The sequence below is a fragment of the Ranitomeya imitator genome, chromosome 2 (genome assembly GCF_032444005.1).
Source record: "Ranitomeya imitator isolate aRanImi1 chromosome 2, aRanImi1.pri, whole genome shotgun sequence".
Taxonomy (NCBI): domain Eukaryota; kingdom Metazoa; phylum Chordata; class Amphibia; order Anura; family Dendrobatidae; genus Ranitomeya; species Ranitomeya imitator.
In genome coordinates this window covers 309282785-309306760 of record NC_091283.1, presented here as the reverse complement: position 1 = coordinate 309306760, position 23976 = coordinate 309282785, and the positions used below count along the sequence as shown (strand labels likewise).

Sequence of the window (23976 nt, the reverse complement as noted above, 5' to 3'; positions counted from 1 at the left end):
CTGGGGGTATGCCTTATTACAGGGTCTGACTATGGGGGCTGCCTCATTACAGTTTCTCACTATAGGGGTGCTGCCTCATTACAGGGTCTGCCGCCTTATTACAGGGTCTACCTATGGGGGTGCTGCTTTATACTACAAAGTCTGCCTATGGGGGTGCTGCCTTATTACAGGGTCTGCCTATGGGGGTGCTGCCTTATACTACAGAGTCTGCCTATGGGGGTGCTGCCTTATTACAGGGTCTGCTGCCTTATTACAGTGTCTGCCTATGGGGGCTGCCGTATGCTATAGAGTCTGCCTATGGCAAGTGCACGGTGGCGGCACAGTGGCGCAGTGGTTAGCACAGCAGCCTTGCAGCGCTGGAGTCCTGGGTTCAAACCCCACCAAGGACAACATCTGCAAAGAGTTTGTATGTTCTCTCTGTGTTTGCGTGGGTTTCCTCCGGGTACTCCGGTTTCCTCCCACATTCCAAAGACATACTGATAGGGAATTTAGATTGTGAGCCCCATCTGGGACAGTGATGATAATGTGTGCAAAATGTAAAGCGCTGCGGAATATGTTAGCGCTATATAAAAATAAAGATTATTATTATTATTATTATTATACTATATTGTGGACTATTTGGTGCATTATGCTACTGTATATGGAGGATATCTAGGGCGCCATCATACAATATGAAGATTACATTGTGGGGGTCATTATACATTATTCGAGCCATCAAACAGTTTGGGGGCTACTAAGGAGTCAGTTTAATGTGTGGGTGTATTATACTGTGTATAAGAGAGCATTATGCTGTGTATAGGGGAGCTGTACAGGGGGAGACTCGGGACTTTATTAAATGTAAAGTGAACACTTATTGTTATAGGGGAACTCAGGTTACTGTTGCCATCAAAGGGGCACACAGGGCATTATTACTTTCTAGGGGCAAAATATGGGCTCTGTTTTCTAAGGCAGAGGTCCCCAACTCCAGTCCTCAAGGCCCACCAACAGGTCATGTTTCAGGATTTCCTTTGCATTGCACAGGTGATGAAATTATTACCTGGGCAAGACTAAGGAAATCCTGAAAACATGACCTGTTGGTGGGCCTTGAGGACTGGAGTTGGGGACCTCTGTTCTAAGGCACTTGCACCTGGCATTACTATATTGTAGAGAGTTGCTTTAGAATTTAGAGGGCACAGAGAACCACACAGCAGGTGCAGTAATAGGGACACATAAGGCAGCAGCGCCTCAGTATTGGGGTATCAGGGGCAGTAATAGGGACACATATGGCAGCAACGGCTCAGTATTGGGGTATCAGGGGCAGTAATAGGGACATATACGGCAGCAGATGCTCAGTATTGGGGTATCAGGTGCAGTAATAGGGACACATACAGCAGCAGCGGCTCAGTATTGGGGTATCAGGGGCAGTAATAGGGACACATACGGCAGCAGATGCTCAGTATTGGGGTATCAGGTGCAGTAATAGGGACACATACGGCAGCAGCGGCTCAGTATTGGAGTATCGGGCAGTAATAGGAACACATACGGCAGCAGAGGCTCAGTATTGGGGTATCAGGTGCAGTAATAAGGACACATACGGCCTCAGCGGCTCAGTATTGGGGTATCGGGTGCAGTAATAGGGACACATACGGCAGCAGCGGCTCAGTATTGGGGTATCAGCAGGATGAGGAGATTGTGCAGGTTGGGAATAGATGGTGATGAGGCTGGAATATGATAAGTGAAATGGGTCTTTGTTGTATTCTCTGCAGGTGAGTCGTTGCTGGAAGAAGTTGTCATGTCAGTCTGGGCCAGATGGAAAAGATGGGAAAAATGAACGATTCCATCAGAAAGGACTTCAGCGGTAAGTCATTATCTGTAACTGTGCTGTGATCTGTTATATGTTCTGTAGGACTGGTATCTACCACTGACCACATGGCGGTAATATCCATATTGGTCTTTATATAGAGATTATCTTCAGCAACAGCGCGGTCATCTGCTGAGGTTCTCCACTATTAGGGTGCTTCATCCAGTTGTTATCAAGGTTACCTGGCTAGGGGCCCACTCAGAAGCTTTGCCCCCCATGAACCAAAACCCTAGCTACGCCTCTGGGTAGATTATAAGGACAAATATGTTCTTCCTCTGTTGATACAATATGAAGGGCAAACTCTTGATTATCTACAGTATTTTCAGGATCCTAGTCCATCGCTTTTCAGATGGAAGGCAGAGGTAACAGATGAAACAATTTTTGTAGATGGTTCCAGATTCTATTCAGATGGGTACCATTATTCAGGATATGCCATTTTTTATCTCAAAAGAGGACAGGTTGTGAAACACAAATTGCCGAGTCATTTTTCAGCTCAAAGGACAGAGCTAGAAGCGGTAAAAAATGGTACTACAGCTGAACAAAGCTGATATCAGTGTCCCATTGTAATCTACAGTCATAGCTCTTCACTGGCTTCCATTCCCTCAGTTTATTTAGTTCAAATTACTAATACTGACCTACAAAGCCATCGATAACCTGTCTCCTCCATATATCTCTGAACTAATCTCCCGATATCTTCCCTTGCGTAATTTCCTGTCCTCCCAAGACCACCTCTCCTCCACACTTATTCGCTCCTCACCCAACCGCCTCCAAGACTTCTCTGGAATATCCCCCATCCTCTGGAATTCTTTGCCCCAAAAGAGGCTATGTAGATTCAAGTTTTGAGATAGCATCAAAAAAACCCTAATGGTTTCGCTATTGCAAAGTCCCTGCCCATAAAAAATCTGATGAAGAATTATCTGTTGGAAATGCCACCACAGATATTTTAGCCAAAGAGGCAGCCTGACAGGAGAAGAATTGTTTGAACCTGAATCCCTAGAGGTTTCAGCAGTTCAAAGAACAGACACGAATATCCCTTCTTTTGTGGAAAAACAAGAAGACATATCTATCTGTTTTTGCTTACCAGGTTTATCCAAAACCTCCCTTTGTGAAAACGGTGTTTTGTGTCATGACTTAAATGGGGAGTTGTGTCCTGTTGTATCAAAACATCTGCAAGTTGAGTCCACAAAATATAATCATGAAAGTTTGGGTCATTTGGGCCAACAGAATTTGTTAGGCATTCTCGGAGAGAAATTTTACTGGGAAAAGATGGAAGAGACAGTTCAAAGTATTGTTCAATCATGTTTCATTTGTGCCCAAATTATTCCAAGACCAAAAGGAAAGAAACTACTCTGAACCGCACCTGCAGATGGTCCATGGTCTACGTTACAAATCGACTACATTGGTCCGTTACCATCAGGTAAAAATGGTCTCAGGTATGTATTGGTTGTAGTAGATATTTTTTCTAAATGGATAGAAATTTTACCCGTCAGGAAAGATGATGCTTTGTCTACACCTAGAGCATTAGTTAATCATGTCTTTTGTACTTGTGGGTCCCAAGAATGATCTCCTCTGATCAAGGAAGTCACTTTACAGGAAAAATCATGCAAGTATGTACTATTCTAGGGGTACGACAACAGTCCCATTTACATTACCATCCACAGTCTGCTGTTATTGTGGAAAGGATGACTAGAACAATAAAATCCAGAATTGCCAAGATGCTATTGGACAAAGGCAATACTTGGGTTGTTGCAGTACCTTTTGTACTGTTGAGTGTGAGAGGAACAACTTCTTCCACAACTCAATTTACTCCTTTTGAACTAATGACAGGAAGAAAAAATGCCATTAATTTTTCCACATGAACCATTTTTGTCCACACCTCAAAAAGATGCTGTTGCAAGGTCCAAATGGTTGTAATTGTTGCCAGAAAACTTGAAAACTATTCTTCCACATGTTGCATCAAGAATGCAGAGAATGGAGCCACCATATGAATCCAAATTCAAGAAAGGGGCTCTAGTGATGATTAAAACTTTCAGGAAGAGTGGACCATGGGAAAGTAACTGGGAAGGTCCCTTTGAGATAATCGAAACCATGGGACAAGGTATGATTCTTGTATGACGATCATCTAATATGGTTAAAAATACCCGCAGACAACAAAGAGTGTTTGTACATGTCGATCAATGCAAATTGTATGTTGAAAAATAATGATACTGCATTTCTTTTAGGAAGAAATGGATTCCAATAAGAGTTGGAATATGAAACACCATGTCCTTGATGGAAGGGATTCAACATCAATCCTGCAGGAGAAGAAGACATTTCCCAGGAAAAGCTACTATCTGATGGGAATCACATTTCTGCTATGTACTATTTCAGCTGTGATCTATGCAGAAGATATTTTACATCATGGAACGAATACTAGTGAAATGAATGAACCTTTCAAAAGAACTCTACGTTCACAGAAACCAAAAGGATCTAGTCTACAAAACCTAATAGATAAAGAAATACTGGACGATTCAGTAGATATTACCGGAAACATTTGCATGAGCTATGGTGTAAAATGCTGTATTGAGCTACACTTCATACATGACACTGACATAATATTACATGCTACCACAGGACCTAAAAATACAAATATTTTGGCCTGCATTCTAAAATTGAGTCGGGGTGCTGGTGTGACAGACCATAGGGTCTATTACTAGTATTATAATAGGATCCACCGCACTCCCTATGTGGAATATCTTATACAGAAATCCAATTTTTTGAAATTTGCTAATTTATTCATGTGCAAAAGAACAATCACTCAGGTATATCAGATCAAAACAGAATTATTACAAAGATGGTGAATGCGACTCAATATGATTTCGACGTTTCGACCCTTCCCGGGTCTTATTCTTGTGGTCGCACTGTGGATATAAAACGGTATATACATATCTTAACATAGATAATAAACAATGGATAAATACAATACAACAGACAAATATATGGTACACTGTATACAACATGGTTTGATTATTTGGTAAGTGCTCCCCATACGAAAAATATTAATACTATGAGGCTAGGCTCTGTTGAATATTGTAAAGGGAGTCTGTCAAGTGACATAGTATCTTACGAGAACTTCAATCTCATCGAGTAGGATTATTACCTTAGTCCAGGCTACGCGAATAGTTCTTAGGATAGAAATGATGTCCCTGTAATGTCCAGGGGCTATGGAGAATGATAATTAAATTAATATCCGGTGGTGAATATCATAGGGCAGAGTCAGGTATATGCATCTAAGGAGGTAAATTACCAGGTATAGTCTCTTTGATATTAACGTGCAGCCTAGAGATTGATCTGTCTCCGGATGTGACCTGTAAAGTCACATACAGCTGTAAGTGGTAGTGGGTGGTAGAATCCCAAAGAGATTTGGTAAAGTAATTACCTTAATAAAGACCAATGGTGACGTTTCAGTGTCTTGCTGATAGTTGTTATTTAGTTTGGGGGCTAATTCACCTCTCTGTATAACCTTGAAGGTTACATGTATAATGGTAATATGATATATAAAATAAAGTGAAATAGATATAATATACACAACCCCATGATCATGGTAAAGGGTAATTACCTCCTCCGGCCGTAATGGTCTAAATAATATAGGTGATTGGTAGGGTGGTGCGTGCAGCCTTCTGGGTATAACGTTTCCAGGGAAAGCCTGAAATATCATAGGTCGATCTAGTGAGATACAGTTATTTATATGGAAGTGTCCCAGGGAGGGTGAAAGAAGATTATCAGGATGTAGCGCCCTATTTGAATGCACTATCGTATGTCCCAGGGATAAGTCATCGCTATTGGTGGAAGGAAGCAGGGACCTATTCATGTCCCTATCTATGTCCTAAGGAGCTTAAAAGGGCTGGGGGATATATCATCCTACCGGATATAGTGGATATATGTAGGATAAAGTAATGCAGACAAAAGTGAAAATAAAATGAAAGTAGGAGATTCAAACTAGAAAAATCGAAAAATAATGAACAAAATAGAAGTTAAAATAAAAATAAAAATAATAAAAATAAAATAGGCCTGGATGGAAAAACCAGAAAAATATAAAATAAAATAAATCAAAAAATAAAAATACAAAAGAAAAAAGGGGGAATGACGATTATATGAATATATATATATATATATATATATATATATATATATATATGTGGACAAAAAAGTAAAAAATAGAATGAAATAAAATAAAAATGGAACAGAAAAAATAGAACCAGGGGAGCCAGGAGTCGACACTCACCTAGAACCGAATGGCATCAGCGTGTCTAAAAAAGGAGTAAAAAGGAAGAACAGTTAGTATTATTATATTAGCCAGTTGATTTCCCTATTAAGGCCCCTGGGTTCTAACGTATCCAGGGTGTGGATCCAGTAACTCTCCCTTTGTTTAAGGGTCCTCACTCGATCGCCCCCACGCCTAGGGCGGTCTATTTGCTCTATTACTTGAAATTTGAGTTGTGCTATCGAATGGTGATTTTTCAAGAAGTGATCCGGTAAGGGGAGCCAGGTCTTGCTGCATCTTATGGTGGACTTATGACTGGATATCCTGTCTTTTATATGTTGTGTGGTCTCTCCTACATACAGGAGGCCACATGGGCATTTCACCAGGTACACAACAAAGTTAGAATTGCAGGTATAATACCCTTTTATGGGGTAGGATTTACCAGTTCTGGGATGCACAATATTTTCTGATTTTATGACGTTTGAGCAGGAAGCACAACTAAGGCAGGGAAATGTACCATTGCGTCTCGTACCTAATAGTCTCTGTGTGACTGTTGGGTGAGCGCTGCCTATGTCCGCTCGTACTAGTTTGTCTCTCAGATTGGCTGCCCTCTTGGTACACATTAATGTGGGGTTATTGAATGATTCAATGTTGGGATAGGCCCGGGCCAAAAGTGGCCAGTGTTTCCTAATAATGGAGTGAACTTTAGGCATAAGGGGATGGTATGTATGCACAAACGGCACTCTTTCATTGTGTTGAATATGTAGAGAAGGCGAAGGTGGAGTGATGGCGCGGGTTTTTTTTTTGGCTAATAAGTTTAATGGATAGCTGCGTTCTTGAAATTTTTGTGCCATTGTTTCAAGTCTGGTAGTTGCTGTGGTCATTTCAGAAACAATTCGTGTGACCCTATTGAATTGTGAGCGAGGTATGCTATTTTTTGTACTCTTGGGATGGCAACTAGTATCATGCAGTATACTGTTGCAATCTGTGGGTTTACAGAATAAGTCAGTCTGGAGATTGCCCAATGAGTCTTTGACTATTAATGTATCGAGGAATGGTACGGAGTTGCTATCTTGGTGAATGGTGAACTGCAATTCATGGTAAATGGAGTTTAGGAAGGTAAAGAATATGTCAAGAGTGGTGGTCGTGCCTTTCCAGATGAGGAATATGTCATCTATGAACCTGTGATAGCAAATAGCATTTTGTTGGAATAATGAATTGGTGAAAACATGTCTAACCTCAAAATGGTTCATAAAGGCGTTGGCATAGGCCGGTGCCATGTTAGACCCCATTGCGGTACCCTGTTGTTGATTATAAAACGTATCTTCATATAGAAAATAGTTCTCATAGAGAACTAGACTCAGGAGGTCCAGGCAGAGTTGGACCGTATCCGGTGTATGATTGGATTCCTCTAGTAATGATTTGGTAGCCTCAATCCCCTTGTCATGTGAGATCGATGTATAGAGGCTATTAACGTCAAAAGTTACTAATAGACTATCCGGGGGGACTGACCCAAGTTGTTTGAGGATGGATAGGAAGTGTCCGGTGTCTAATAGAAAGGACTTAGTTTTCCTAACTAGGGGAGTTAGAATCTTCTCCAGGAAGACAGATAGGGGCGAGAGGATAGATTCCGTTGAAGCTACAATTGGTCTCCCCGGCGGGTTGATGAGTGATTTATGTATCTTCGGTAGGATATAAAATACGGGTGTGATCGGATGGGGGTGTGACAGAAAGGTAGCTGTTTTGTGGTCTATGATATTCCGGTCAAGATATGATTTAACTAGATGTTTGATCTTTTGGTCGATATCGAAAGTTGGATCCCTCGGTATGGCCCGGCAGGTCTCAGTATCTGACAATTGTCTATGGACTTCCTGGCAATAAGTGTGTCGGTCCATGACTACAATTGCCCCACCCTTGTCCGCTGGCTTTATGATGATCCCCTTATTCTCAGTCAGTGACCTCAGTGCCTTTTTCTCATTTGGTGCTAAGCTAGGGTGTGTTGGAAACAAACCCAATTTTTGTTGGTGCGAGAGTTGCTTAACCTCTCGATCCACTAACTCGATAAAGGTCTCTGTGGCGTGGTAGGTACGTGGTGGTTGGTAGTTGCTGGGATTCCGTAGACCCAGTGATGAAATGGATATCACCGGAACGGAGGTTGTTCCTTGCGATACTGTAGCGTTGTTGTTGGTATCATCCTTAGTCCCAAAATGAGTCTTAAGTCTAACTGTCCGAAAAAACCGCTGTAGTTCTCTCTCCAGTTGAAAATCGTCCCAACTGGGGGTTGGGCAGAAGGATAGCCCTTTCTGTAGAAGTGATAACTCTGCAGGGGAGAGAAGGTAACTAGAAATATTAATTACCAGGTTTGTAGACTTACCTGGGACCTTGTGGTCATCCTTTCGCCTCGATCGTCTGGTACGTCTGTATGTTGTAGTCCTCCCCTGCGGCCCTTCGATAAAAAACGGTATCGATTTGTGTTGGCTGAAGAGTCGCTGCTGGAACTGAAGGATCCTTGTCTCCTTTGATTGGGTGGTCGACGCTAGGTAGTGTAGGAGGTGTTCCATCTATAGACCTGATCTTTCAAGTAGTCTTCGTTGTCTCTTTGAAACTTTTGCCTTTTCCTTTCCTGTAAAGTCTTTTGATATTCAGTCAGAATTTTGTCCGTTTTACTTTTAAGGTTAGTCCATTCAGTAGAAGAAAGGGTGGTGGATAATTGTGTTTCAATCGCCTGTATATTTAATTTAGTTTCACTAATTGATTTCTGAAGATATTCCACAGTTAGGATAATGAGATCTAGGGAGCATTTATTGAGAATTTTCTTATACTTCTCACAAAATTCCTGGTTATCCGAGAATAAAGTGGGACGTAAATTACTCCTAAGTCCCCTGGGTATTTTATTCTGTTTATGATATTCTGCTAAAGTGGTGCAGTGGAGATCATATGAGATAAATCTACGTCTTTCTTTTTCGTAGTCACGGGTCTTTAGCTCCTGTACCGGAGTATGAAGAAACTCGTTTGACCCAGTAACTAGTGACAAAATGTTAGAACTTGTGGCCTCATCGTATGCGAATGTCTCAGTAGACATGGGGAAATAGGTGCTAGTGCCAAGAAAAATAACCTATAAATACAAATATTTTGGCCTGCACTCTAAAATTGAGTCGGGGTGCTGGTGTGACAGACCATAGGGTCTATTACTAGTATTTTAATAGGATCCACCGCACTCCCTATGTGGAATATCTTATACAGAAATCCAATTTTTTGAGATTTGCTAATTTATTCATGTGCAAAAGAACAATCACTCAGGTATATCAGATCAAAACAGAATTATTACAAAGATGGTGAATGCGACTCAATATGATTTCGACGTTTCGACCCTTCCCGGGTCTTATTCTTGTGGTCGCACTGTGGATATAAAACGGTATATACATATCTTAACATAGATCATAAACAATGGATAAATACAATACAACAGACAAATATATGGTACACTATATACAACATGGTTTGATTCTTTGGTAAGTGCTCCCCATACGAAAAATATTAATACTATGAGGCTAGGCTCTGTAAACAACAGCAAGACGCGGATGCGCCGCTGTTACTACTCCCTAAGGTAATAATCTTCTTTCACCCTCCCTGGGACACTTCCATATAAATAACTGTATCTCACTAGATCGACCTATGATATTTCAGGCTTTCCCTGGAAACGTTATACCCAGAAGGCTGCACGCACCACCCTACCAATCACCTATATTATTTAGACCATTACGGCCGGAGGAGGTAATTACCCTTTACCATGATCATGGGGTTGTGTATATTATATCTATTTCACTTTATTTTATATATCATATTACCATTATACATGTAACCTTCCAGGTTATACAGAGAGGTGAATTAGCCCCCAAACTAAATAACAACTATCAGCAAGACACTGAAACGTCACCATTGGTCTTTATTAAGGTAATTACTTTACCAAATCTCTTTGGGATTCTACCACCCACTACCACTTACAGCTGTATGTGACTTTACAGGTCACATCCGGAGACAGATCAATCTCTAGGCTGCACGTTAATATCAAAGAGACTATACCTGGTAATTTACCTCCTTAGATGCATATACCTGACTCTGCCCTATGATATTCACCACCGGATATTAATTTAATTATCACTCTCCATAGCCCCTGGACATTACAGGGACATCATTTCTATCCTAAGAACTATTCGCATACCCTGGACTAAGGTAATAATCCTACTCGATGAGATTGAAGTTCTCGTAAGATACTATGTCACTTGACAGACTCCCTTTACAATATTCAACAGAGCCTAGCCTCATAGTATTAATATTTTTCGTATGGGGAGCACTTACCAAATAATCAATCCATGTTGTATACAGTGTACCATATATTTGTCTGTTGTATTGTATTTATCCATTGTTTATTATCTATGTTAAGATATGTATATACCGTTTTATATCCACAGTGCGACCACAAGAATAAGACCCGGGAAGGGTCGAAACGTCGAAATCATATTGAGTCGCATTCACCATCTTTGTAATAATTCTGTTTTGATCTGATATACCTGAGTGATTGTTCTTTTGCACATGAATAAATTAGCAAATTTCAAAAAATTGGATTTCTGTATAAGATATTCCACATAGGGAGTGCGGTGGATCCTATTATAATACCACAGGACCTAAGACTGGGTTTATACAGTTACAAGGAGATTATATACACAATAATAAGATAGGCACATGGGAATGTAATCCTACAGATCTGTTATACTGGAATATAGAGGTAAGAGGTGAAGACAAAGCTGTGTGCTCAGGTGATATTACAAATAATATGATCACAATACGGAAAGATGGAAGATCCAAAACAAATCTTTGGTTAACGACACAACTTTTTGGGAAAATTTTGGATCCTTCATTACTTTCTGCTACAGAAGGAGATGAAGATTGGGTAAAAACATGGAACTTACAGAGAACCAGTACAAGTACAGGTAGCTGTAGTTTTTACAGTAACAAATACTCTAGCTCCAGAAGTAAGGGTTACCCCACAAGCAGTACATAGTCAAGAAAATATATCTCCTTTATTATTAAAATGCAACACAATGTTAGAATTACCTTCAGAATCTCTGTTGACATGGACCAAAGATAGATTATTTTTGGGAAGTTTTTCAAATGGTCCAATAAATGTTATACACAGAGGTGAATCCGGTAATGTGAGTTGGTTGAATAAGAATTTTATTTTTTCTGTAGATAATCCACCTCCTTAGGATTCTGGACTTTACCAATGTTGCTTTTAAGTAAAAATAACTACAAACCATGTAAAGATGTGAATGTGAAGTGGATGGTCAGCAGTAGACAAGGTTTCAACCATCTACTCCTTTCCAAATCAATCAATTCCAATCTAAACCTCTATTACGAGATGGAGTGTTTATGACTATGATATGGACTTTTAACATGTCTAACTGGAAAAAATCTTCTAGATATCCCCAGTGTCAATCACATCTCATTAACATGGAAATGGGAATAGAACAATGGTTGTCGGGAAGAGAAGAAACCCTGGTTCCTATAACTGTTCTGGGAATTCCTGTTAGTCAAACACAATTGCTATATTATCAATTACAGGACACGTATTTTGCATTTTACGGTACAAACATTGAACAATTAGACATTTCTTCATGCTTAAATGTTATTTCTAAGGTAATGTGTCTACCTGGACAGGATAAAGTCATTATTATTCATGTTTCCATAATCATACCTCATGACCTGCCAGAGTGAAGAATGTACACACGATCCAGGACTTGGTGACACCAGTAAGTGCTGACAAGATTTGTTTCCAAGTTATGGCAGAAAAAGTTGTTTCTGCATTCTTTTCATCTTGTGTACAAGCCAAAAGTCTGACAATAGGTTTATATAGTATTGAGGAAAATGTGAAAACTCTCAAAAAAGGAAGGAAGTTTAAATATTACATCAACAGGCACACGAAATCTGAAAATCCTCCCGATACAGTTCAGTTTAAGAAGATCTATCAATGGCGCGGCTGTTATGGCGAAACTCAGAATGAATAGCAGATAGTACCCCACAATTCCAAGAAACGCCCTCACTTGCTTCTTGGAAAGTGGTTGCAGCCACTCTTGAATCGCCTTGATCTTGTTTATTTGCAGCTTAATTTCGCCCCTCCAAACGACATAGCCTAGGTACTTGGCATATTTTTTCAGAATTATGGTGAACCCCGCATTTCTTAAAGCATCCATAACTGTCTGTACTTTTGGCTGATGACAAGCCCAGTCAGGGCTAAAGACCACAATGTCATCGATGTACGCTGCGGCTTACTTATGCAGAGTCAGGATCCGATCTATCGCCCTTTGGAAGGTTACCGTGGCCCACTAAAGACCGAAGGACATTCTGGTGTATTGAAAACATCCATCAGGCATCGAGAAGGCCATCTTCTCCTTGACACTATGGGACATGGGGATTTACCAATAGCCCTTCGTCAGGTCTAGGGCTGTAATGTACCTTGCGGGACCAAGTCTCCCGATGAGCTCGGCCACATAAGACATTGGGTATGCATCAAATCTTTAGACTTCATTCAGCTTGCTGTAGTCATTTCAGAACCGCCACTCGCCATCAGGCTTTGGCACAAGGAAGACTGGACTCGATCATCCACTTATCTCCCTGAGATCTAGCATCCTCTTCATCTCATTTGAAATCACCTCCTGACGTGCTTCCGGAATTCTATAGGGATTGAGGTTCACCCTGACATGCGGTTCTGTTAACATGTCATGCTCTACCACCTGTGTATGCCCGGACAGCTCCGAGAACAAGTCATGGTTCTGCTGCAACAGCTCCCGACACCATTGCCTCTGGATGGGTGTTAGAGTCTCTGGAACAGTGACTTCATCCACTGTGGCTTTGGGACTGGCTCCCAGGTAAGGGACGTCCAGCGATTCTCGGTCTCGCCAAGGTTCTAGCAAGTTCACATGATAAGACTTGGTGCGGCTTCCTTCGGCCCAGCTGTGTACCTTGTAATTAACTTCACCCAGTTTTTCCACCACCTCATATGGGCCTTTCCACTTAGTTAGGAACTTGCACAGATAATACACAGATAGGAATTATAGAGAGGAAATATTGGAGAACAATACATGTAATATTGAGATGGATCCAATCATTGTTTTATGAAAAAAAAATCTACTTATTAAACGAAAAAGCTCCGCTCCATACACACACGGCTCCGCTCCATACACCTCATACACACAGCTCTGCTCAGTACATGTCGTAGACACACAGCTTCGCGCCGTACAAACTTAGCTCCTGTCTATACACAAACAACTCTGCTCTGTACACACAGTACACACACGGCTCAGCACCGTACACCCAGTACACACTAAGTATATATCACAGTATACCCACAGATGATCATAAATCCACCATATCACATATCAATGAATAGAAAAATATATATAGAGATAATATAAAATAAACCACCAAGGGTGCGCTGTGCAAAACTGCAGTGGAGACCACTGCAAGAGAAGAGTTAAAACCAATGCAATACAACATGGACCAAAATCCAGAAAAAATATATAAGCATGGGAATATTAAAATATAGCTTTATTATTAGGAATGGCAATGATTAAATAATAAAAAAAAATAAGTGTATAAAAACATACAAAGGGTGTGCGCAGGTACAGGATTCAGCCCCCCAGGTATATGTATTTTTGCTGTACTATCTCACACTTAGTTATATGTTTTCAGCATGTTGTTGCGCAAAATTTGTATGTTTTTATACACTTCTATTTTTTTGATTATTTAATCATTGCCATTCCTAATAATAAAGCTATATTTTAATATTCCCATGCTTATATATTTTTTCTGGATTTTGGTCCGTGTTGTATTGCATTGGTTTTAACCCAGTACACACGCAGCTCCACTCAACACACCCTGTACACAGGCAGCTTCACTCCATATATGACACATGGCTCTGCTCCGTACACCTCGTACACACATGGCTCTGCTCCGTACACCTCGTACACACATGGCTCTGCTCCGTACACCTCGTACACACACGGCTCTGCTCCGTACACCTCGTACACACATGGCTCTACTCCGTACACCTCGTACACACATGGCTCTGCTCCGTACACCTCGTACACACATGGCTCCGCTCCGTACACCTCGTACACACATGGCTCTGCTCCGTACACCTTGTACACACACGGCTCTGCTCCGTACACCTCGAACACACACGGCTCTGCTCCTTACACCTTGTACACACACGGCTCTGCTCCGTACACCTCGTACACACACAGCTCTGCTCCGTACACCTCGTACACACACGGCTCCGCTCCGTACACCTTGTACACACACGGCTCTGCTCCGTACACCTCGTACACACACGGCTCTGCTCCGTACACCTCGTACACACACGGGTCTGCTCCGTACACCTTGTACACACATGGCTCCACTCCGTACTCCTCGTACACACACGGCTCTGCTCCGTACACCTCGTACACACATGGCTCTGCTCCTTACACCTTGTACACACATGGCTCTGCTCCATACACCTTGTACACACACGGCTCTGCTCCGTACACCTTATACACACACGGCTCTGCTCCGTACACCTTGTACACACATGGCTCCGCTCCGTACACCTCGTACACACACGGCTCTGCTCCGTACACCTCGTACACACATGGCTCTGCTCCTTACACCTTGTACACACATGGCTCTGCTCCATACACCTTGTACACACACGGCTCTGCTCCGTACACCTTATACACACACGGCTCTGCTCCGTACACCTTATACACACACGGCTCTGCTCCGTACACCTCGTACACACACGGCTCTGCTCCGTACACCTTGTACACACACGGCTCTGCTCCGTACACATTGTACACACATGGCTCTGCTCCGTACACCTCGTACACACACGGCTCTGCTCCTTACACCTTGTACACACACGGCTCTGCTCCGTACACCTTGTACACACACGGCTCCGCTCCATACACCTTGTACACACATGGCTCCGCTTCGTACACACATGGCTCTGCTCCGTACACCTTGTACACACATGGCTCTGCTCTGTACACCTTGTACACACACGGCTCTGCTCCGTACACCTTGTACACACATGGCTCTGCTCTGTACACCTTATACACACACGGCTCTGCTCCGTACACCTTGTACACACACGGCTCTGCTCCATACACCTCGTACACACACGGCTCTGCTCCATACACATTGTACACACACGGCTCTCCTCTGTACACCTCGTACACACATGGCTCCGCTCCGTACACCTCGTACCCAGATGGCTCCGCTCAATACACCTTGTACACACACGGCTCCGCTCCGTACACCTCGTACACACACGGCTCTGCTCCGTACACCTCGTACACACGGCTCCACTCCGTTCACCTCGCACACACACGGCTCCGCTCTATACACCTCGTACACACACGGCTCAGCTACATCCACACTGTAAACCCCTCCTGACCTCACACATAATCTTCCCCTCATCCAGCACCATGACAACGAGCACAGCAGAGTTCTGCATACACTGAGGCCCCTGATCATGTGACCTCTGACTCCTCCCCTCCTGTGACCTCATCACAGGTCCTGTGCGCACGGAACTGCCATATATGTGGTGTGCGGCTCTGCAGGTGAAGGTATGTGGAGATTCCCCATTATTGGCGCATTAATATTAGAAATATATTGCTTGGTCTTCCAGACCTTATCTTGACCTCCACTGTTCCTGGTAACTGCTATTTATTAATTACATTTAGGACTGAGGAAAGGGCAACTTGAAAACACTTTGTCTTCTTATATCCTTCTCCTGCTTTGTGGCCTCCACCATTGTCAGAGCTCGGCAGCTGCTTAGAGCCCATGGCTGCTGTTTTTTGGCACAAGGTTGGAGGAGGCTGGGTTTTTACAAAGTTGGGAAATTTGCATCACCTGACCTTTCCTAACAATGATAGTGAACAAGCGATAACCCTAACAGGTTAATTAAGGTGTGAAACCCGGGTCAAAGATAACTGAGCGCACACCTCTCCAAGCCTGCCCAACCTTTTTCATCACCGTCTTTTCCTTTTTGTACTTTTTAAAATGTAAAAAATGCAAATATATATACCGTATATACTCGAGTATAAGCCGAGATTTTCAGCCCAAATTTTTGGGCTGAAAGTGCCCCTCTCGGCTAATACTCGAGTCACGATCGGCGGGTGAGGGTGAGAGAGGTCTGTCGCATACTCACCTGCTTCAGGCGCTCCTGACACTGTCCCTGCCTGTCCCACGGTATTTTGGTGCCGCAGCTCTTCCCATGTTCAGCGGTCACGTGTTACCGCTCATTAAAGTTATGAATATGGAATCCACTTCCATAGGGGTGGAGCCGCATATTCATAACTGTAATGAGCGGTGCCAGTGACCGCTGACTGAGGAAGAGGCTGCAGTGCCCGGAGACCATCTGTCCGGGATAAGGAGCCAGGGACGCCGGGAGCAGGTAAGTATGTCATGTCTATTGCAGCAGCAGCATTATATATGGGGCACAGCTTTATATGGAGCATCTTATGGGGCAATAATGAACGGTACAGAGCATTGTATATGGCACAGCTTTATATGGAGCATCTTATGGGGCAATGACGCTTGTGCAGCATTATATGGGGCAAGTGACTGTACGGAGCATCTTATGGGGCCATAAAGCTTGTGCAGCACTATATGGGGCAAGTGACTGTATGGATGATCTTATGGGGCCATAACGTTTGTTCAGCACTATATAGGTCAAATATCTCTATGGAGCATCTTATGGGGCCCTTATTACCCTTTATGCAGGATTATATGGGGCATATTTTAATATGGAGCATCTATTAGTTACATAGTTATTAAGGTTGAAAGAAGACTTTAAGTCCATCTAGTTTAACCCATAGCCTAACATGTTGATCCAGAGGAAGGCAAAACAAACCCATGTGGCAAGGAGTAAGCTCCACATTGGGGAAAAAAATTCCTTCCCGACTCCACATACGGCAATCAGACTAATTCCCTGGATCAACGCCCTATCAAGGAATCTAGTGTATATAACCTGTAACATTATACTTTTCCAGAAAGGCATCCAGTCCCCTCTTAAATTTAAGTAACGAATCACTCATTACAACATCATACGGCAGAGAGTTCCATAGTCTCACTGCTCTTACAGTAAAGAACCCGCGTCCACGTAGAGGATGCCCCCTTGTCCCTGTCTCAGGTCTATGATTAAAAAGATCATCAGAAAGGTCTTTGTACTGTCCCCTCATATATTTATACATTAAAATAAGATCACCTTTTAGTCTTTGTTTTTCCAAACTAAATAGCCCCAAGTGTAATAACCTATCTTGGTATTGCAGACCCCCCAGTCCTCTAATAACCTTGGTGGCTCTTCTCTGCACCCACTCTAGTTCAGCTATGTCTTTCTTATACACCGGAGACCAGAACTGTACACAGTATTCTAAGTGTGGTCGAACTAGTGACTTGTATAGAGGTAAAATTATATTCTCCTCATGAGCATCTATGCCTCTTTTAATGCATCCCATTATTTTATTTGCCTTTGTAGCAGCTGCCTGACACTGGCCACGGAATATGAGTTTGTCATCCACCCATACACCCAGGTCTTTTTCATTGACGGTTTTGCCCAGAGCTTTAGAATTAAGCACATAGTTATACATCTTATTACTTCTACCCAAGTGCATGACCTTACATTTATCCCCATTAAAGCTCATTTGCCATTTATCAGCCCAAGCTTCTAGTTTACATAAATCATCCTGTAATATAAAATTGTCCTCCTCTGTATTGATTACCCTGCAGAGTTTAGTGTCATCTGCAAATATTGAAATTCTACTCTGAATGCCCTATACAAGGTCATTAATAAATATGTTAAAAAGAAGAGGGCCCAATACTGACCCCTGTGGTACCCCACTGCTAACCGCGACCCAGTCCGAGTGTGCTCCATTAATAACCACCTTTTGTTTCCTATCCCTGAGCCAGCTCTCAACCCACTTACACATATTTTCCCCTATCCCCATTATTCTCATTTTATGTATCAACCTTTTGTGTGGCACCACATCAAAAGCTTTTGAAAAGTCCATATACACTACATCCACTGGGTTCCCTTGGTCCAGTCCGGCACTTACCTCTTCATAGAAGCTGATCAGATTAGTCTGACATGAACGGTCCCTAGTAAACCCGTGCTGATACTGGGTCATGAGGTTATTCCTCTTCAGATAATCCTGTATAGCATCCCTTAGAATGCCCTCCAGGATTTTACCCACAGTAGAGGTTAAGCTTACTGGCCTATAATTTCCGAGTTCAGTTTTTGTCCCCTTTTTGAATATTGGCACCACATTTGCTATACGCCAGTCCTGTGGTACAGACCCTGTTATTATGGAGTCTTTAAAGATTAAAAATAATGGTCTATCAATGACTGTACTTAATTCCTGCAGTACTCAAGGGTGTATCCCATCCGGGCCCGGAGATTTGTCAATTTTAGTGATTTTTAGACGCTGCCGTACTTCCTGCTGGGTTAAGCAGGTGACATTTAATGGGGAATTTTTATCACTAGTCATTTTGTCTGCCATGGGATTTTCTTGTGTAAATACTGATGAAAAAAAGTCATTTAGCATATTGGCCTTTTCCTCATCCTCATCCACCATTTCACCCAGACTATTTTTAAGGGGGCCAACACTATCATTTTTTAGTTTCTTACTATTTATGTAGTTAAAGAATATTTTAGGATTATTTTTACTCTCTCTGGCAATGAGTCTCTCTGTCTCAATCTTTGCTGCCTTGATTTGCTTTTTACAGAATGTATTTAATTTTCTGTATTTATTTAATGCCTCATCACTACCTACTTCCTTTAATTCTCTAAATGCTTTCTTTTTGTCACTTATTGCGCCCCTTACAGCTCTATTTAGCCATATTGGTTTCCTCCTATTTCTAGTATGTTTATTCCCATACGGTATATACTGTGCACAGGTCCTATCCAGGATGCTAATAAACGTCTCCCATTTTCTTTGTGTATTTTTATGTCTCAGGATATCGTCACAGTTAATTGCACCAAGATCCTCTCTCATCCGTTGGAAATTTGCCCTCCTGAAGTTTAGTGTCCTTGTAACCCCTCTATTACACATCTTTTTAAAGGATACATGAAAACTTATTATTTTGTGATCGCTATTTCCCAAGTAACCCCCAACCCTTATATTTGCTATGCGGTCTGGCCTGTTAGTTAATATTAGGTCTAGCAGTGCCCCCCTTCTTGTTGGGTCCTGAACCAGTTGTGAAAGGTAATTGTCTCTCATAGTTGTCAGACACCGATTACCTTTGCTGGAACTGCACGTTTCTGTTCCCCAATCTATTTCAGGGTAGTTGAAGTCCCCCATAATAATGACTTCTCCTTGAGTCGCAGCTTCATCTATTTGCTTTACGAGGATATTCTCCATTGCTTCCATTATTTTTGGAGATTTATAACAAACCCCTATCAGTAATTTATTATTTTTCCCCCCTCCCCTCATCTCCACCCACAGGGATTCTACATTTTCATTAAATTCCCCTATATTATCACGCAGGATGGGTTTTAAGGACGATTTTACATATAGACACACCCCACCCCCTCGCTTATCTGTACGGTCATTTCTGATCAGGCTATATCCCTGCAAGGTAACAGCCCAGTCAGGGCTCTCATCCAGCCATGTTTCAGATATCCCCACCATGTCATAATTATGCTCCAACAACATTAGTTCTAATTCGTCCATTTTTGTTGGCGAGGCTTCTGGCATTAGTATACATGCACTTTATGTATCTCTCTGTACCTGTATTCTTTCTTAAATTATTAACTGTTCTAACCCCACCCCCACATGCCACCGCCACCCCCAACTTCCTTATTTGTGCCCAGGTCTCTGTGTGCGCTATCTTCACCTCCTATAAATTGAATACCCTCCCCCCCAATCCCTAGTTTAAACACTCCTCCAACCTTCTAGCCATTTTCTCCCCTAGCACAGCTGCACCTTCCCCATTGAGGTGCAGCCCATCCCTAGCGTAGAGCCTGTAGCCAACTGAGAAGTCAGCCCAGTTCTGCAGGAACCCAAACCCCTCCTTCCTACACCAATTCTTGAGCCACTTATTAACCTCCCTAATCTCCCGTTGCCTCTCTGGCGTGGCACATGGTACAGGCAGTATTTTGGAAAATACCACCTTGGTGGTCCTTGCTTTCAGCTTGCAGCCTAATTCCCTGAAATCATCTTTAAGGACCTTCCGCCTACCTCTAACTTTGTCATTTGTGCCAAAGTGCATCATGACCGCTGGGTCCTCACCAGCCCCTCCCAATAATCTGTCCACCCGATCAGCGATGTGTCAGACTCGAGCGCCAGGTAGGCAGCACACCATTCGACGATCCCTGTCTTTGTGACAGATTGCCCTATCTGTTCCCCTAATAATTGAGTCCCCCACTACCAGCACCTGTCTGGCCTGCCCTGCTCTCCTATTTCCCTCCTTACTGGAGGAGTTACTCCCCCGGCTTTCAGAGGACATGCCTGGCTGCAGCAGTGCTACCCCTGTACTGGCACCCCCTCATCTGCCAACTTAGCAAACTTATTGGGGTGCTCCAGATCAGGACTAGCCTCCCTAGCACTCTTCCCTCTACCCTGCTTCCTAACTGTCACCCAGCTTTCTACTTCATCGTCCTGCAGCTCCATCCTACCACCCCCCCTCATCTGTCCCATTGAGCGTCTGCTCTGTGAGCAGAAGACTCCTCTCCATATTGTCTATGGATCTCAGTGTTGCCAGCTGCACAATTAGAATCAGAATCTGGGTTTCCAAATGCACAACGTGCTCACATCTCGCACAGCAGTATGCACCCTAGATCGGCTGATCAAGGACTGCATACATGTGGCAAGATGTGCACTGGATGGCATTAACAATAGTGGAGCACATTTCCTAATGGGGATTGCACCAGACAGAAAAGTTAAATAATAAAAAAATAAATAAAGACAAAGTATTAATCAAAAACAGACAGCAATTCCTCCCTTGGAAACTCCCTGAATCCAAAGTCACTGAATCACAAGTCCCACTTACCGCCGTTCACACTTACGCTCAGCTCACACTCAGCTCGCTCACACTCGCTATGCTGAAGATTTATAGATTTTTTTTTCTCTAGTTCCCCTTAACAGCAATCCACCTTGCTGTTCAAATGCACTTCCAAAAAGCTGCTGTGAAGCACCTGAAGGGTTAATAAACTTATTGAATGCAGTTTTGAGCACATTGAGGGGTGCAGTTTTTAGAATGGGGCCATATAGACTCCTCAAACTGACTTCAAATGTGAGGTGCTCCCTAAAAAAAATGGTTTTGTAAATTTTACTGTAAAAATGAGAAATCGCTGGTCAAATTTTAACCCTTATAACTTGCTAGCAAAAAAAATTTTTGTTTCCAAAATTGTGCTGATGTAAAGTAGATATGTGGGTAATGTTATTTATTAACTATTTTGTGTCACATAACTCTCTTGTTTAACAGAATAAAAATTCAAAATTTGAAAATTGCGAAATTTTCAAAATTTTAGCCAAATTTCCATTTTTTTTTCACAAATAAACGCAAAAGTTATTGACCTAAATTTACCACTAACATGAAGCCCAATATGTCATGAAAAAAACAATTTCATAATCGCTAGGATCCGTTGAAGCGTTCCTAAGTTATTACCTCATAAAGGGACACTGGTCAGAATTGCAAAAAACGGCCAGGTCATTAAGGTCAAAATAGGCTGGGTCATGAAGGGGTTAAACACATGTGATAATTAGTTTTCCAGGTGTTTCTAATTAAATCCCAGCCCCCCAAGGAAGACATTGCGAAATGCGCGTCGGGGCGCGTGGCTACAGATGGACATCTACAGTACAGACCAAAAGTTTGGACACACCTTCTCATTTAAAGATTTTTCTGTATTTTCATTACTATGAAAATTGTACATTCACACTGAAGGCATCAAAACTATGAATAAACACGTGGAATTATACACTTAACAAAAAAGTGTGCAATAACTGAAATTATGTCTTATATTCTAGGTGGATGACTATATGAAAATAGTCGTGCGTTCAGGCTTCCACTATGTGCGCCTAGTGGATCCTGTGCCTCGCGCAGGTATTGTCAACCCACAGGATATTAAACTAAATGTGACCCGACTAAGGTGCTCTGCATAATACAGGGTATGGGTGTGTGGCGTATATATGCCCACATGTAAATTGTGTAAGCCACATACACCGGTAGGGCCGGCTGAGGACTCAACAGGATCCAAATGAGTTGTGGATGTGGTTCTGCTTTATATGTTGCTGCCTATAAAGATCCGTGGTGGCGGTCCTGGTGTTCAGATGGCAGGAAGGCGGATTAGTGGCAGCTGCGGCACAGCAGGAATGCAAAGAAGCTGCGTAGAGCCAGGGAGAGCCCCGGCCGGTCACGTCCGTGGATACGAGCGGGGGAAGAGTGGCCATGGGAAAGCCTGGCGTGTGATGAGCAGTGCTGAGGCCAAGAGGGTATCCAATGCGTTTAGAAGGAGTAGCGTCCTTCTTCATCAGGGTTACCGCTAAATGAGACCTCAGTCGGGTCTCATTTAGGTTAATATCCTGTGGGTTGACAATACCTGCCCGAGGCACAGGATCCACTAGGCGCACTTAGTGGAAGCCTGAACGCACGACTATTTTCATACAGTCATCCACCCCTAAACTGCCAGGGTTTTTGTTGCAGCCGCACCTGTTCTGTCCCTGCGGTGTACATCTATGTTCTGGGGTCCAAAAGAGTTTATTTAAAAACAAATGTTTAGCATGTTAAAAATAATAGAATGTGTATTCTGCTTTTTTATGTTTTTTCTTCTTCTTCCAAGAATTGTTGGTGTCTATTCTTTTTTTAAACATTTTAATATTTGCATTTTTTCTGGTGTCTTTCTTGTAATGTAGGAAAGCCTAAGGCCAGAAATAAACCCCATAAAACACTGTATATGGAGACTTTGGTGTCAAGTACCATATTTTTTGGACAATAAGACGCACTTTTTCCCTCCAAAATTTTAGAGAAAAGGGTGCGTCTTATAGCCCAGATGTACTTTATAGTGGCTATGGGCAGGGGGGAAGTGGCAGAGACAGAGGAGCAGGTTACAGGAGGCAGGAGCCAGCAGCTGCGGCTAACACGTTTGCCCACTGTTAAAGAACATGAATATTCACTGCTCCCCACGCCCATAGTCCCTCTCACCCACAATCCCTCTCACTGGGCTTGTGGAGCAGTGAATATTCATTCTCTTTAATAGCGGGCACACATGATCGCCCACCCACTTTTAAAGAAAATGAATATTCACTGCTCACCACGCCCAAAAATATGGGCGTGGGGAGCAGTGAATATTCTGGAAGCTGACCTTGACGTGTGGAGACTACTTACACGTTGTGCGCTGCTTGCCCTCTGAAATCAGCTGATTGAATCAAACATGGCGCTGAGCAGAGGGAAGGTGCGTAAAATCGTTTATTTTTTTATGTGAGCAGCGTGATAGGGCCATGTTTACCAGGATTGGGTGGCATCTATACCATGATAATGATGGGAGCCATGTTTACCAAAATGGGGATAGTAGCCATGTACTGTATATGAGGTTGGGGATAGGGGCCATGTATACTATGATGGAGATGGGGGGCCATGTATACTAGGATGGGGATGGTGGCCATGTAAACCAGGATGGGGTGCCATGTATACCAGGAAGGGGTGCCATGTATACCGGGATGGGGCCAGCCATATATACCAGGATGGTTAACCATGTAAACCAGGATGGGGGTGGGGGCCATATACACCAGGTTAAGGGGCCATGTATACTCAGTAGGGGGCACGTATACCTGGATTGGTGGCTATATATAAC

The 23976-nt window shown here is 42.7% G+C and overlaps 1 protein-coding gene across 1 annotated transcript in view; it reads left to right on the top strand.

Annotated features, from left to right (window-relative positions):
• The first annotated feature begins 15697 nt into the window (after positions 1-15697).
• Positions 15698-23976, top strand: part of LOC138663383 (gastrula zinc finger protein XlCGF57.1-like) — a 32694-nt gene continuing 24415 nt past the window's right edge. The window contains exon 1 of the mRNA XM_069749559.1: positions 15698-15751. The gene's annotated coding sequence lies outside the window, so the exon portion shown is untranslated. The remainder of the gene's footprint in view (positions 15752-23976) is intronic.